The 17897-nt window shown below is 36.7% G+C and overlaps 1 protein-coding gene and 1 non-coding gene across 3 annotated transcripts in view; both read right to left on the bottom strand.

Annotated features, from left to right (window-relative positions):
* EDIL3 (EGF like repeats and discoidin domains 3) overlaps window positions 1-17897 on the bottom strand; it is a 537490-nt gene that overhangs the window by 90387 nt on the left and 429206 nt on the right. The gene's annotated exons all lie outside the window — the stretch shown is intronic.
* TRNAV-GAC (transfer RNA valine (anticodon GAC)) lies at window positions 7756-7831 on the bottom strand. The gene has a single exon. It is a non-coding gene; the product is annotated as a tRNA-Val (tRNA).

Consider the following 17897-nt stretch of genomic DNA (forward strand, 5'->3'; position numbering starts at 1 on the left):
TGCAGGTTGAATCCCCAGTCAGGAAATAATGCATGTCCAACTAAGTGGAATAACAAATGAATACTTATCTCTCTCTCTCTCTCTTTTCCTTTCTCTGTTTCTCTAAAATCAATCAAAAATATTTTTAGAAGTTACAGACATCAAGAACACACCATACAAAGCAGCGAAGCTTCATGGAGCTATCTACTGCTGTCAAATTCCCAAGGTGATGGTTAGTGGAAGTGAGGTTGACCGATTCAGAAAAAAAGATGACACAAGAAATATAATGTGCCTTAGTGGCATCTACCTTAGAAAAAAAGCACAGAAAAAGAATAACATGTAGCCCTGGCCGGTTGGCTCAGTGGTAGGGTGTTGGCTCGGCGTGTAGAAGTCCTGGGTTCAACGGGCCAGGGCACACAGGAGAAGCACCCATATGCTTCTCCACACTTCCCCCTCCCCTTTCTCTCTACCTCTCTCTTCCCCTCCCACAGCCAAGGCTCCACTGGAGTAAAGTTGGCCCGGGTGCTGAGGATGGCCCCATGGCCTCTGCCTCAGGTGCTAGAATGGCTCCAGTTGTAATAATAAAATGCCCCAAATGGGCAGAGCATGGCCCCCTGGTGGGCATGGAAGGTGGATCCTGGTCGGATGCATGCAAGAGTCTGTCTCTCTACCTCCCTGCTTCTCACTTCAGAAAAATTCCAAAAAAAAAAAAGAAGAACAAGAATGTAAAAGAACAAGACACTGTAAAAAATGTATGTGTGTAGCTTATACTTTTGATGTATATTATAAATTTATACTTTTATTCAAAAACTTGTTATTCTGCTACAGAAATCATCTAATAAAGGAGAGCACAATTAGGTAAACATGATAGAGAAAAATATATAATCTAATAAATAATTTATTGGAATTTTTAATTTTAAATCATCTTTTTTATTCAATTACAGTTGACATAAGATATATTAGATTCAGGTGTACTCCGCAGCCTCTTGACATTATATAATTAACTAACTAATCATCCTGATAAATCTCAAACCCATCTGATTATAGTAAATAATAGATTTAATATATTATATAATACAATATTATTTACTATATTCCTTATGCTGTATTTTACATTCCCTTACTATTCTGTAATTACCAATTTCCTCTTCTTAATCCCTCCACCTTTGTAACCCCCACTTTATATGGCAACTATCAAAATGTTCTCTGTGTTTATGAGTCTGTGTCTGTTCTGCTTATTTGTTTTTCTTTTATTTTCTTTTTTAGATTCAATTATTGATAGATATGTATTTTTTGTCATTTTATTGTTCATATTCTTTATCTATTTTTTTTTTTTGCCTTTTTCCAAAGTTAGAAGTGGGGAGGCAGTCAGACAGACTCCTGCATGTGCCCAACCAGGATCCACCCAACATGCCCACCAGGGGGCGATGCTCTGCCCATCTGGGGTGTTGCTCCTTAGTGGCCGGAGCCATACTAGTGCCTGAAGTGGAGGCTACGGAGCCATCCTCAGCTCCCGGGCCCACTTTGTTCCAATGAAGCCTTGGCTGTGGGAGGGGAAAAGAGACAGAGAGGAAGGAGAGGGGCAGGGGTGGAGAAGCATATGGGCGCTTCTCCTGTGTGCCCTGGCCGGGGATGGAACCCAGGACTTCCACACGTTGGTCCGAAACTCTACCGCTGACCCAACCGGCCAGGGTTTTTTTTTCTCTTTTTAAAGATGTCCCTTTAACATTTTATGTAAACCTGGTTTGCTGATGATGAGCTCCTTTAGCTTCTTCTTGTCTGAGTAGCTCTTTATCTGTCCTTTGATTCTATTATTGCTTTGCTGAATAAAGTAATCTTGGTTGTAGGTCTTTGCTTTTCATCACTTTGAATATTTCTTGACAATTTCTTATGGCATGCAAAGTTTCTGTTGTGAAATCAGCTGACAGTCTCATGCAAGCTTCCTTGTAGCTAGCTAACTAACTGCTTTTTCTCTTGATGCTTCTAAGACTCTCTCTTTGTCCTTATCCTTTGGCATTACAATGTGTCTTGGTGTAGACCTCTTTGGGTTCATCTTGTTTGGGACTCTCTGCACTCCCTAGACTTGTATATCTATTTCCTTCACTGGGTTAGGGAAGTTTTCTGTCATTTTTTCAAATAAGTTTTCAGTTTCTTCTCCTTCCAGCAGCATCCCCAATATGCTAATGTTGGTATGCTTGAAGTTGTTCCTTACACTATCTTTATTTTTTTGGATTATTTTTTCTTTTTGCTATTCTGAATAATAATATTGCTTACATATAATTTTAAATTTGCATAAATAATGTCCCTCTGTTTTGACATTCTGAATATAGACATATATTTATATGAATAAAAAAGTTATTTAAATTTCCTAAGGCTAAAGTGATCTTTTTTTAAATTTATTTTTATTTTTCTTAAGTGAGATGTGGGAAAGCAGAGACACAGACTCCCCCTTGTGCCCTGCCTGGGATCCACCAGGCAAGCCTCCAATGGGGGATGCTCAGCCCATCTGGGGCCTTTGCTCTGTTGCTTGGCAACCGAGCTATTTTAGTGCCCAAGGCAAGGCCATGGAAGCCATCCTCAGTGCCAGGAGCCAACCTGCTCCAACTGAGCCATGGAAGCAGGAGAAGGAAGAGATAGAGGGACAGAAGGAAGGGGTGGAGAAGCAGATGGTCACTTCTGTGTGCCAAGAATCGAACCCAGGACATTGACACAGCAGGCCGATGTTCTACTGCTGAGTCAACTGGCCAGGGCCTAAAGTGACCTTTATCACAGGTCTTTCCTTGGGAATTGCTCTGGTATCCTGCAGTTTGATGAAAGAATAAAAAAAAATCTTAAGACTTTATATTGGGGTATTCTAATAGCATGCAATAACTTCTTTCATATGTTTCCTATAATAAACATAATACACTGCACCAATGTGATAATACTAAAAGAACAACAATGATAACACCTTCCCTAGTGCTAGGTTGCATTAATTAAAATCTACAATCTCAGAGGCAGAAACACTCTCACAGGCTACTCCCCCTATTTGACTCTATACTGATTAGAATATTTATGAAGCATTGTGTTCACTTACGGGGACCACTTTTTAAAAGCTACGAAAGACGGCACGTAGAAAAGGACAAAAGAGTTTGCTAGAGGTGTCACTATTAACAATGTAAGGTTAGGAAGTGACTAGAAATTCAGTGAAGCATGTTTAAGAAAGGGAAATTTAATAATCCAGGGATGGAGTTTCCTGTAACTGGAATTATATATATAGGTATAGGCTCAATGATCATACATCTATAAAGGCTCCATTGAAAGGATTCTAAATATCAAGTCTGGTTTTTGATCTGGATGATCTTCAAGTCCCTTTTTAAATCTGTAACTCAATTATTAGAAAAAACAATGTATACGTATACAAATAGTTGATGCTATTAAGGTATTAGTGTTTTACTTTTTTGTTTACTTAAAAAATCTTATGTGACATACTTTATAATTACACACATATTCTCATATCTAAATGTAAGTAATAATTTTTTAAAAAATACTAATTACATATTTTAGAAAGTTCAAACCAATTATCTACATTATTTTTAAACTTTCAATCTTGTAACTTCTAATTCATAAACATCCAAAATAAGGTTAAATGGCTTTCCTTAAGGAATAGATGCATCAGTAATTCTAAAAATATCTACTAAGCAAAGCAGTCTTTTAAGTTATAGCTGGGATAAGATAAATAACACAAGAACATGTATGTTAGATTTTTGTTTATTCCTAGGTAATTATATATTTATAATATAGAGTGGCTCAAAAATATTAATTTAAGCATATATCTTGAAGCACCTAACAGATTATGTTACACTGTTGTGATTTTAACTTCTAGGATCTGATTTTAGCATGAATTGTGAAGTATTTTCTATCCTCTCCAGGTTATATCCATAAAGAAACACTAGAATACCAGTTCTGATCTCTGTGGTAGCAGAATCAGAAGAGGCTTAACGACTAGGGAGCAGCCAGAGTTATGAACTGTGGCAGCCTCCACCTCCTTACGCCTGACTGGACCTTCCTCAGCCAGAGCAACTGCTCTACTTCTCTCAGGTCTGTCCCTTCACTAAACTTCTGTCATAGACTGACTGGATTCAGTAATTATATTTGTTTTCTAGAGTGGCCATGCAGACTAGTTGGCATAAACAACAGAAATTTATTTTTTCATAGTTCTAGAGGCTATAAGTCCCAGATCAAGATGTCAGCATATGGCTGATTTTTTTCCTGTATCTCCAAATGGTCTTTCTGTGCATGCTTGTGCCCTAATCTCCTTGCCTTGCAAGGGCACCAATTGTATTTGATCAGGGCTTGCTCACACATGTGGCCTCATTTCACTTTCTTTGCCCCTGTAGATACTGTATCTCCAAACACAGTCACATTCTAAAGTACCAGGGGTTAGAACTTCAACATCTGGATTTGGGGGGCATAAATCAGCCCACATCAGTGACTTAAAAAAGTTATGTTTCATATGAAGTACTTGTTTGAGACATTATTATCAAGTTTTGATGGACTAGTTTTGGATTAAGAAATTTTGTTAAGTTAAAGAAGATAACTTAAATAACAATTTTTATTTTAGCCTACTGCATTTTCAGGCAAAAGTCTGGAAACTATTGTAGAGTTGTGATTTATTTGCTAATTCTATTCATTTACTATTTATTCCCAGAAAAACTAACTCAGATGACACAAAAGCCTTTTCAAAAACTTAAAATATTACAGAGGAATTTCAGTTATAATTTTAGGTTTGCTGGACTTATTAGCATAAAATCTCATTGAAGTTTGTTAACATAACCCCTGAAATATAATAGAGAAAAGTGCAAAGTAGTATTTGAAAAGCATACTTGTTCTTTATATATGAAGAAATCAGTGCTTTTTCTTATGAAAGAGCTTTTCAGAAAAGAATTCATGTAAGATTTCTAAATGGCTTTCCTATTTAATTAAAAATAAAGTTTTATCTGAAATGGATTAAATTCAAATACTGTTTAATTAAACCAAAACCTTTAAGAGGATCACTCCAATAAGATCAATTAACATTCTGTTCCATATTGAACATAATTAAAAAGGCAATTCTTATAATTCCCTGGCATAACCTTTAAAATGTGCTTGGTCTTTACAACATATCTATATGGCATTTCCTTAAATATCTAAACAGTTAAATAGAAAAATTATATACTAAGTTTAATGTTAGTATTTGTTAAAATTAAAATTATTTTAAAAAATAGAATATATCTTATTTGATAATTGATACTTCCAATTTACTTGTGAATTCTACATGAAAAATAAATTCTTATAGAAAAAAAGAATTAAATCTTATATTAGGGAACTGAAATATTGAGCAAATATGAGAGGAATTTGAGGCTACACATTCCTTCTGAAAAACTGAATAGTTTTCATTCAGTGTTTTTGAAATATTTTTCTTTAAATTTTGGAGCCACACAGCTTATGTAGACATAGCAAAATTTTATTAATGCCAATAATAATTTGTAAAGAAAGCTTATATTTTCATGTACTCGTGAACTAGCCAGGAAAATTTTTAGAAACAGAAATAAATATATCAAAGTGACCTTTGACCAATGTTGCTTTGTGATTTAGTGATTATTAAAGGGAATTTTCAAGTATGCTCTACATTTTAATACACATGTATATTACATATATACATATTTGTAATACATACATATATAAAATATACATGACACTGTTTGCTGTCAAAAATATGCGGTTACATTTCTCCCATCAAACAAAAATAATTTTGAAATGTGCTTTAAGACAAGGTGAATGAATGAGAAGATGTTTAAATGTAACAGTCAACAATGTGCAGGTAGGCTAAGCGAACCTTCAGAGCAGTCTGGTCTTGGGCACGCTCACAGGGGAAAGCCACGCCCCCAGACATGGTAGAGCTTCAAAACCCTCAAGTTAAAAGAGCTTCTTTGTTCCGAAGGTCATGTCTTCAGGTTTTGTGGCTGTCTGCCCCCACATAGACTTGCCAGGACTTTATACTCGGGCTCTTTTCACATAATTTGCATCTCTGATTCATTATTCCAGTGTAGGTTGTTCCTCTGGAGAGAGAAGTCCTAACTCCTACACTTTCTTATACTACCTGCTCACTGCACTGCTTGTTTCTTGCTGCTCTGGTGATTTGTTTTAACTTGATTATTTCCTGACTAAAACCCAATTTTGCATATGAAATAGCTGAGCACTTAACCAATAAGAATTATTGTTTATTTTCTTCATCTTTCCCATACTTTATTTTTTCCTTTGGTATTATTTTAAAATTGATCTACAACAACCTACAAGATACATATAAGTTAAATATATTAAAATACTAGCCAGGTGCTGTGTAACAAGAAAAGTAAGTGAGGTTTAGGAAAAAATGCAAATAATCTGGTGTGTCTAGAGTTCTGGTGGACTTTCCTGTGAACCAGCAGTTATCTCTGGACCACCATACTTTCTGTGGGATACACTAGCTTAGTGATCTAGACTTTAATTTGTACTGGAACTACATTTTACTACGGCAGCCAGAAAAAGGGTCTGTTTTCTTACTCACCACAGATACCTTTCTGATACAAAAACAAAAGTTCCCTCTCTTTGCATGTCCTATTAGGTGGGGAAGCTCTTCAGAGAGGGAAGAGAGGTTGCTAGCTGGCTAGTACCCACTTTAACCAAGCAGAATGCAGGGCAAGATTCTGAACCCGCCAGAAGGATTCCAGACTGTCTTCTTAGAAACAAACCTGAGTGCAGCCACTGCACAAGAGTAGAAGACCAGAAATATTACATAGTTAAAAAGACTTTAGCATTTGAATTTACTCATTTTAAGAGTAATTGGTCATGTATTTTCTAAATAGTTGAATCAATTTTACTAAAATTAGAAGAGCCCCACGTGACAGGTGCATAATTATGCTTGCCATTAAACACAAACACAGATGCATGTGACAAAATTAGAAGCCATTACTTCATTGAGAAAAGAATGAAACTTGTTTTCCATTTCTCTTTTTTTTAATTGTGTAGGAATTTTTGTTGGACATTTTTTTTTAGATTTTATTTATTCATTTTTTAGAGAGACAGGATAGAGAGAGAAGGAGGGAGGAGCAGGAAGCATCAACTCCCATATGTGCTTTGACCAGCAAGCCCAGGGTTTCGAACCGGCGACCTCAGTGTTCCAGGTGGATGTGCTATCCACTGCGCCACCCCAGGTCAGGCCCCATTTCTCATTTTTTATTTAAAAATTTCAACTAAGCTTTGGTTTTTCTCAAAGACCAAAGGATATGCTGTTCTCTGTTTTAAAAATTTTCCACATTTTAGTGGAAATTAGTGGTCAGGTCATTCTAGAACAGCGGTTCTCAACCTGTGGGTCGTGACCCTGGCGGCGGTCGCCCTGTGTTTTGGTCGTTCGACCCCCGCCAGGTCGCGACCCACAGGTTGAGTACCGCTGTTCTAGAAGTAATGGAGAAAATTTTTTTTTTTTTTTTTGTATTTTTCTGAAGCTGGAAACGGGGAGGCAGTCAGACAGACTCCCGCATGCGCCTGACCAGGATCCACCCGGCACGCCCACCAGGGGAAGATGCTCTGCCCATCCAGGGCGTCGCTCTGTTGCGACCAGAGCCACGCTAGCGCCTGGGGCAGAGGCCACAGAGCCATCCCCAGCACCCGGGCCATCTTTTGCTCCAGTGGAGCCTCTGCTGTGGGAGGGGAAGAGAGAGACAGAGAGGAAGGAGAGGGGGAGGGGTGGAGCAGCAGATGGGTGCCTCTCCTGTGTGCCCTGGCCGGGAATCGAACCCGGGACTTCCGCACGTCAGGCCGACGCTCTACCACTGAGCCAACTGGCCAGGGCCTGGAGAAAAATTTTATCAGACCACAGGGTAAGACCTCCTTTACTGCAGTCATAATAACCATCACCATGTCATGATCAACTCTACATGAAAGACACCACAAAAAGCAAATTTGCCTTTGACCTACCTAGAATGACCCTGGCTATAATTTTGCTTACTGTACCCACATGGGTGAAAAGACATTGCTTATGTTTCAGGAAGGATGGTAACATCTTTCATGGATGTCCTTTCATTTAATTTTTACAAATATCCTTTGACATAAGTTTGGTGTCATTTTGAAGATGAAAAGAGCTGGATGGTGAATTTGTCCCACTAATAAGTATAGTGATAAACAGAGATAGATTTTGAACCACAGTCATTGAAATCTATTCTTGTATTTCATCTCTTCACCATTCAATAAGTGCTCTGAAGACAAAGTCTTTTCCAGCTTCAGTCAGACTGGCCACATAACTAATATCAAGTCCCATGTTGTAAGTCCAGTAGGTGTCAGTGAGCGACGCCTCTTACTACTTGAGCTTTTGGAAGACAGACGTTATAGTGATTTATTTTTTATTTTTTTGTGTCATTGCCTTTTATTATAGATGTCTCTTAAAATGGGCTTATGAAATTGGAATTTCTCAAACCCATACGAATTTAGGAATGATTAAACTGAATTTCACATGAGAATTATCACTCATATTAGCTATAGATAAAAATAGTTCATTTGAGCCTCTGTATAAATAAAGCTTTTTATTCTAGACTTGAAGAAACTTTAGGGCAACAGGGAGCAAAGTTCACCCTAATATGATGGTATAAGTAAATCTCAGCAAAAGTCCAGCTGATTAATTCAACTCTCTCATGCTAGAATTGTAATCTCATTTCCTTTCTCTACAGCTCCTATTACAGAAACTTTTCAGTTTTAATATTAAATATGTTTTCAATTTTTCTTAGCTAGGAATTAAAAAATAAAATCAGTTTCATATTTGAAATGATTTTCTAGAATTTAATTCATTATAAATATTTATGTGAATACATCTTGAAATGGGATCATTCTTCGGTACAACTGTTTCATTAAACATCTTAAATTTCATTTTACTATTATGCCATCACTTTAATTAAAATTTTATGCAAAGAGTATACTGCATAATATACTTAAACATTTAAAGTTTCAATCACATTGTAGGAACTTAACTATTTTCAGTTTCTCAGATATGCTGTGCGTGGTTTTTTATTTTTAATATCAAGGACTATACATATGGTTTTTTCTGAAATATTTTTACTCTACCTCCCTACTTCTATTTTCAGACACAACTAACTGCTGCTTATATTATAGGTCTCTGCTCAGATATCACTTTCATAGGATGTCTTACCTGATCCCCAGAGCAGATTTCTACTATATATTCTCATAGTCTTCTCATCTTTCTCTTTTTTATTTCTTGTTTATAGCTCTGTCTTTATGAACTAGAATCCTCATAAGAGCAGGAACCTGTCTTTTTTTCCTAACCTCTGAATGTCTTTTTTCTTAACCTCTGAATCCTCAAAGTGTGGACCTAGAATTCATTCAATAAATATTTGCAGACTGTGTGGGCGATAGTGAGTAATATTGCAAAAATGTGCAAATTTTGTTTAAAAATCTCAAAGGATATACCATAATAAAAATTATTTAACTGTGAACCAGTGAACACTCTTTGTTTCATTCCCTCCTGAGTAATCTGAATGGAAAGTTCTGGATGATGATGTTAAATACCCAGGAGACCTATCTCTCTTGGGAATAGCAATGGCAAACACAAAACGTGGCTCTTGTGTGGGAATGTGTAGACGCAGTGCAATCATGTCTGTGCTTCTCACTAGAGAGGACCATTCAAGGTTCTCTCTGGATAAGCTAGGATTTTAAGATACACTCGTAGGCACTATCCCTTCTCTGGATGCCCAGTAGGTATCAACAGGGAACACAGGCATTTATATTTCCATTTATGTGATGATATCTCATCTACTTTAAAAATATGGAAACAGGGCCCCCCAAAAGGCAGGTAATCTTCTCAGGGATTTACCATAAATCAGTAGCACAGACAAACAAAAACTCTACTTCTTTGTACATTTTAAAGATAGCCTTTCTAAACACCTCATTTTAACACATTTCTTTGGAGTCTGATACCTTATTGCCCTAGACCAACAAATCTTAGACAGGTAGGGATTTTAATAAGTCCTGAATTGGATATTGATATAGAGGTGATTCTAAAAGCCGCTAAGGAACTTGAATTTTAGTAAAATGCAATTGTAAAGTTGTAAAACCTGAGTTCTCTGTGAGAACTTTCCTTATTCAGAGCTGCTTGAGAGCTAACAGTTTCTTCACTCATTAAACTGCTTCTTCCTCTTTCTGATTTTTAGTCTCTGCTTGTCAGCAGGTCTTTGACAGAGAAGTTTGCCCTATGCATACTTTCATGATCCTGCTTTCCCCGGTCCCCTAGCTGAACCCCACCCCATTGAAAAAAGGATGAAATCTAACGTGAAGCAGGAGGCCTCACTTCCCATGTGCCTCGCGCTTGCCTCAGATCACTCACTATTCTGTGTGTCCCACACAGTGTCCTCAGCTGAAAGGGTGAGACAGGGCTGAAAAGCTTACTGGGTTCTGCTCACTAAAGGCCTTAGAATCACTGGTCTGTTCAGAGAAGGGACCTCTTTTTTATACAAGCATCTTGGGGACATGCAATGAACCACACTCAATCTTTTTCCTGGCCTGTGATGTTTCTATTTCTCCACACAGGGCTCCCATTGTGTCCCTACATGTCAGCCCCCCGTGTGAGACTAAACTGTGTGTCACTCACTCTTGAGCTTAGAATTAGTGCTACTCCTCCAATTGTGGTTCCCCAGCTGAGGTCCTGCTCAGGATCTCTCTCTCTTAATGAACATTGATTCTTACTAGACTCATGCTAGAAAATTGCCACCAATAGTGTTTTACTCACTGGGCCTATTATTTGCTATTAGCTGAGCTATGGTGTGTGTACATGTGTGTGTGTGTATAATCATCACAATTATTTGTCTGATCTTGAAGTTTAGTTGAACATTCTTTGCTTTCTCCCTTACCTGAACTGCCTAATCATTTTCCATAGCTGAGCAGACTCTGCAGCAACCCCCAGTCAAAGGCACCCAGCTTTAGCTCTTAGATACCTCTACTTCTCTCTGCCCTATGTTGTAAAATAGGACAGAATGATAGAAGTAAATTATGATTAAAGTGCTTTGTTTTCTCTAAGTCATATCTGAAGAGTGGATTAAAGCTGGGGGACTATTTCTTCCTTGAGGTTCTTATTTTAAAATAAACTAAGAAAAAACTTTTTGATTGTCTTTAGCAAATTAAACATCTTCATGGGCTGATAGGGAACATAGAAAATACCAATTTTGGATTAAAAGGTAAAAGGGAGTGGTGCATGCTGGGAAATTAGAGGGTATATGCTTCATTCACTTAGGGCCTTCAAATTATTATTCAAATTAAATTCTTTTTTTTTTATTCATTCAATAAGAAGAGGGGAGGCAAAGAGACAGAGTCCTGATACTCTAACCAGGATCCACCTGATAAGCCCACTAGGGGGTGATGCTCTGCCCATCTGGGGCATTGCTTCATTGCTCAGCAACGAAGTTCTTCTTATCACCTCAGATGGAGGCCATGAAGCCATCCTTAGTGCCCAGGGCCAACTTGCTCCAACCAAGCCATGTCTGGAGGAGGGGGGGAGGAGAGAGAGAAGCAAAGCAAATGGGGGAGGGGTAGAGAAACAGATGGGTGCTTCTCCTGTGTGCCCTGACAAGGAGTCAAACCCAGGACACCTACACGCTGGGCTGATGCTCTACCAGTGAGCTAAATGGCCAGGGCCATTCAAATTAAAAAATTTAAAATCACCCTACTGTCTTAAAAACCCTGGCCTAAATTTGAACCCAGACCACTGCTACTAATCTGCAGTCTTTGTTGAAGTATTCTTTGCAAAGCTAGCCAATTTTGCGCAATTGTTATTGTTAATAATATATAATGTTTGCTTTCTCATCCAGTTCCTATCAATTCTACTAAAGGGACACATCTCTCTTTTTGGGTGAGGTCCAGAGTAGCATTGCATTGCTATAATTACCACTATCATTATTCTCCTTATCATTAGCTATGAGTGTTTAATGAAGGCTCACTATGAGCAAGGCATTTTGCTGAGTACTACACCTGCATTATATAATATAAAGCTTAGAACACCCACATCAATCAGTAAGTACTATTATGCTTATTTTGTACATTCTTTAACCTCTGGCTTCCAGACATTTAAAGAAGTTGCTGGTTGATTTCCTTTTGGCTTCAGGAGACTACTGAAGCTGTCAGATGAATTTCTGTGACAGTGACATGCTCCTGTGTCTAGTTTTATAATGTAAATCAGGACCCACTCTCTGTTTTTTCTATTTCCCAAACCTCCCACTCAGAAGGGGAGCATCACTTTGGTCACATCTTCAGTCAAGCTAAGTCACAGAGCAAAGCACAAGGCCAGCTGGTGAGTGGGTTCATCCTCTTTCAGAAGAGAGCGATAGGGAGGAGCAGCAGTGAGTCTTTCAAACAATAACATAATTCTCATACTACATACAGCTCTTCAATACGTGTGATGCATCATATACTCTTGGGCTGGTATCAATACCTTTTCATTGAAAATTTTGTAAGTAAATTCCCATGTAAAAAAACAAACTATAATTTAACATATGTGTGTTTTACATTCTTGACATATTACTATCATAATATCACAAGATGATTGAAACCTGGAGGACATAGAGAGAGTTGTCTCTAAATAGCATTAATTGGCCAGTGCTTATTTTTCAATATTCTTTGTGATTTTTTGTACATTCAGTTGTGTGAAGAAAAATAATAAACCTGATTTATTTGACTTTTACTAGAAAATAACTGTTGCTTCTAGTCTATTTTGTAGATATTGAAAAGTAGGTAAAGTTTTAAAAATTAGAAAGAAATACTAAGAAATAAGATAGGTTTCTCTAATATGTTTTGCATTTATTTGATCCATTAATAAACCTACCTTAGAAAGGAATATATATGCTCCATATAAACAAATTTTAGTATATTAAAAAATAAGGTGGAAAAAAAAACTTCCTAAAGAGATTTCTAGATTTTCTATATTTAAACCTGATAAGCATTTTAATTCATGATATTATCTATAGTTAAAATTTCCAATTACTATATTTTTTACATGCACTTTTTCCCAAGACCTGAGTTATAGGTAGAAAACTGTTTTCTATTATTGTGTTCTCATAATTCTCCAGGGACAAACAAATCAACAAATAAAAACAACCCCCCCAAATGATCAGTGGATAGACTTTTTATAAAACTTAACATCTTTTACTACTAATTTTTGTTAAATATTTGGAATTCTGTACCTCTTGTTGGTTAGTCTGGATTGGAAGGTAGAAAAAATGTCCATTAATATGAATAGTAAGTTCAAATAACAGCAAAGCATGTCATAATTCTCTTTTTACCTTATGCTCTGGGAGAAGTTCTCCCCATGCAGTATGTTGGGGAAAATTGTCACCCAGCCTGTTTCCCATATTTCACCTGAGTGATGGGTCTGTCCAAGCAGATGGTGGCTCCAAGGTGGCTAGAAATTTTTGGTTTCTCCTTATGCTCTCTACAAACCTTTCTAAATAATCATTTGTGATAAATTATGGTGTACTTTCTCTCCAAGTGTAGCTTAAAGGTGTGTCTCCTACCTCTACCTCTACCTTTTCCATGACAATTCCAACAAGATGCTTTTCTTCTACAAGGAAGTTCTAGACTTTCCCCTAAAAACTTGGCTGTGTTGAGTGAATGCATGACTATGTTGGCAGCTCCTATTACAAATACCTGGTTAGATTGGAGTAACTTTCCAAGCGGAGTGACTTTCCAGAAGAAGAAAAGCTGAATTGATACAACTGTGGGTATTTCACAGCAGAGGCTTGGGGAGAGGTTTATAGCATTGTCACATAGTTAAATAGAACTTTTCTGAAAAAATCCAGGTGTCTAGGCAACATTTGAAACATGTAAAAAAAACCTGACTCAAAGCTAGAAATACAAAGTGGCCTGTGTTGCCTCCTTGTCTTTTGTCTCTTGGTTTAATATAATGTGGCCATAGGATTTGAGATCAACATCAAGTCTAGTACTGCTAATCTGTGGAGTTTATGTTTTAATGCTGAGGAAGAAGCAGGGAAGTGAACTCACATAGGGCATTTACCCTGTTCCAGGTACCTTGAAAAATGTTTATATGCATGACCACATTCAAACTTCTAACAGGCCTGTGGAGTGGGCATTTACTGCATTTCTGAGGTGAAGAAACTGGTGCTCAGAAGGAAAATGCCATTCGCAATGTCATACAGCTACTACATAAGTAGAATTAAGATTTGAGTTCAGATCCTAGACTGTGGGTATCTTTTTAGAGTTTGAATTCAACTGAGCCAAAACACTTTGAGAATCTTAAATGCTATCCAGTGGCAATGTCTACAAACTGTAGATATGAAATTCCAAATGTCATTAGGAGTCAATAAGGGAATTTCCTGGAAACTTCAACCCATTCCCACGATGGAAAATATTATATTGAGTTCCTATATGTTGAAAAAGACTGACTTCTACAGTTTATCACCCAGCTGCATGTGTGGATTCTAAAGGGTTCACCTTAACTCCAGAAATTTACTATATACAAAAGGTCAAGAAGAAAGATATGCTTGTTTTTCCCAGAATAAAATAGGAAATTAATTATATTGAAGTAGAGGTCAATTTAAGCATATTTGTTTGAGTTTTAATGAGTTATTGCCTTTCTAATATCTATTTATCTGGAATATAGGTATAGTATAAAACAATTACAGATGAGCTATTTTTTAAAACCATTATTTATTGACTAAATCATCATTATATTAGCATCATAACCTAGTTCAATTAGAAATTTGGGGGTGGACAGAAATGAGTGAGATGGAGTGAAAATGGGGCTGCTGGATTTAGCAAAATAAAATGCAGGATGCTCAGTAAATTATTAACTTTAGATAAATAACATTATTTTTTTGTACATACATGTATGTACTCTGAAACATTTGGGCCTCACTTATACTAAAAAAAAAATCATCATTTATCCAAAATTATTAACTTAGTATTCTGTATTTTTATCTGGCTAACTTAAATAAAAAAAATATGGTGTCTGTAGTTTCACTGGTTACTGGGTTATTCTGATTAATAAAAATAGTGGTAACTAACAATATTATAGTAATAATTTTCAAGCATATTACTTATGTTAATTCATTTCATTCTTAACACAACCCTATATGGTCGATATTATTATTCCTATTTAGAAAATGGTATATTGAGAAACTGAATGGTAGAGTGGTTTATCCATAGTCAAACAGCTAGTTAGTGCGGAAAAGGAGTTTAAACCCTGAGAATTTTGTTACAAATTTCACCATTCTAAGTTATGAAAATACTATTTTTTATCAATATATCAGTTAATTTAAAATTACTCTAGACCAGGGGTCTCAAACTCAACTCAGCATGTGGGCCACAGAGCAAGATCACAGCCGTTCAGCGGCCGCACTAGGTCTACAAAAGGCAACTGTTACACAACACTTTTCTCACTGCAGTTGAAAACAAAAAAAAAAAAACAGTACAATAAGCACAATCGTACATGCAGTTTACTCAGTGTCACAAAACGACCAGAAACTGTAGTTCGCATCACAACTGCTGTTAACTAAGCTAATATCTAGATAGGATGCTAGAGAAATGAAAAATACAAGTAGGCCCCTAGGCTTACTTAATTTTATCCAAAATATTTTGAACTTCGTGGATTAGTCTGCGGGCCGCACAAAATTGTTTGGCGGGCCGCATGCGGCCCGCGGGCCGCGAGTTTGAGATCCCTGCTCTAGACCCTGGCTGGTTATCTCAGTCAGTTAAGAATACTGTTCCAAAACAACAAGGTCGTGGGTCCCATCCCTAGTTAGGGCACACACAGGAAACAACCAAGGATGCACAACTAGTGGAACAGCAAATACTTCCCCGCCCCTCTCTCCTTTCCTCTCTGTTTCTTTAAAAATCATTTCCAATCCAGCTTTAGCTGGACAGCTCCGTTGGTTGGAGCATTGTCCTGGAGGAAGACGGTTGCTGGTTTGATTCCTCACTCAGGGCACACACAGGAGCATCTTAATGTTCCTGTCTCTCTCTCTCTCCCTGTCTCTCTCAAAATTAATATATAAAATAAAGTAACCCTATAAACTGCACCCACATTGATACTTTATTTTTTTGGTTACTGAAGCAGTTATATTTTTCTGTCCATTGTTTTTTAATTTTTTAAATTTAATTTATGGAGTGACACCAGTTAACAAAATTATCCAGGTTTCAAGTGCTCAGTTCCACAGCACATCTCTGTGCACTGTGCTGTGTGTTCGCCCCTCCAGGCCAAGTCTCTGTCCAGCCCCATTTGTACCTCCTATCCCCTCCTGTCATTTCCTTGCAATCGCTACACTGTTGTCCGATCCATGAGTTTCTTTCTCTCTTTTTGTTGGTTTTTACTCAATTCCTCAAACCCCCTCACCCAGTCCCCCTTACAGCTGTCAGCCTGCTTTCTATCTATGAGTCTGTCTCTATTTTGTTTGATAATTTTTGAAAATATTTTTAGAAGACTTTTAACTTACATCAAGTACCTATTTTAAACAAGGCCTCTTCATCAGACAAAAACAGTAAACTTAATATTCCATCTTCTCTGAACATATTTTACTTTCTTTAATCAGTACTTCACAAACTGATAGTGTCTCATGGTGACTTTTAGAAATATCTGTGATTATGATACACACATCAAAAAACAAATTAACAAAAATGTTGGGTTCATTTATTTAATAAATGATCAAAAATATAAGCCTAAATTTTGAATTATGCATATATGACATTTCTCTAATTCAAACTATCCTAATACTTTACTCCTGAACTGCAATTAGATTCATACTGAAGTGTATGAATATACTTTGGCAGCACGTGTATTAGATTCGTACTTAAATAATTTTCTGTTTGACATGTCTAAGCTAGTCCCATTGGATTGGTTGCCTCTAACTGAATATATTTGTCAGTTAAGCCATAAATGACCAATTCCCTTTCTCTCAAACTTTACCTTGTGCAAGAATCCTAGGATATCTATACAAAAAATGAAACCCTTCTATGTGTATGGGATTCGGGAACTGCATTTTCAGTCAGCTCATGCCAGCAGATTCTGAGTTGACACCAACATGCAAGGAGGTATAAGCAGCTGGTGGTTTGCTGTTCCCGCTGAGGGCTTTAAAGCTGCTTTGTGTTTAGAATTTCCCCTATTTCCCATTGCAGAGCTTTGAGGCAGCTGTAGAAACATACGTATGTATACAGTTAGTGTTACGTTCTAAAGTACTCTTAGATCTATTTTCTTGTATACACCGCTCCACTCACATCATCAGGCATATGCCTAACAGAGAAGATGAGTCCTGCGGTACTCATGAAAGGCCATCGAATCCTATAGCTTTGGGGATTAAAAGTCTACAGCATGTCATGAAAGAAACAATGGCTGAGCCTCAAATAGGTGGTAGGAGAGGGGAGAAAAGTAACTTGAAATTTAATTAGAACAATAGCTATTCAATTATCCTTGTTTTTATTTTATTCATTTACTGTAAACCCTCCTAACCATATTGGTTTTGTTAATTATGTTGCATATAAATGTAATAATAATCATATACTATTTTGCATTAATAATTAATATAATTTTGAATGCAATCTGAAAAATTTATTCCATTTTTAAAATTTTAAAACTGTAGAACAAAATATCATATAAATAGATGCTAATTAATAATGGCTATAGGTAAATATTTCTTGATTTTTCTCATATAGATAATACTACATAAAATACTTTTTATATATAATTTAGCAGCATAAATAAAATAATGCAAAAGGACACATGAACCCATTCTATTGAATATATATATATACACCCTGCCTCTTTTAAAGATTTTTTTCTATCAAAAGCCACTGAACATATTGAATAGGAAATGTAGGGAACAACAGGAAATCATATTATCAATAAGACTATAGTC

This window comes from Saccopteryx leptura, chromosome 4 (genome assembly GCF_036850995.1).
Source record: "Saccopteryx leptura isolate mSacLep1 chromosome 4, mSacLep1_pri_phased_curated, whole genome shotgun sequence".
Taxonomy (NCBI): domain Eukaryota; kingdom Metazoa; phylum Chordata; class Mammalia; order Chiroptera; family Emballonuridae; genus Saccopteryx; species Saccopteryx leptura.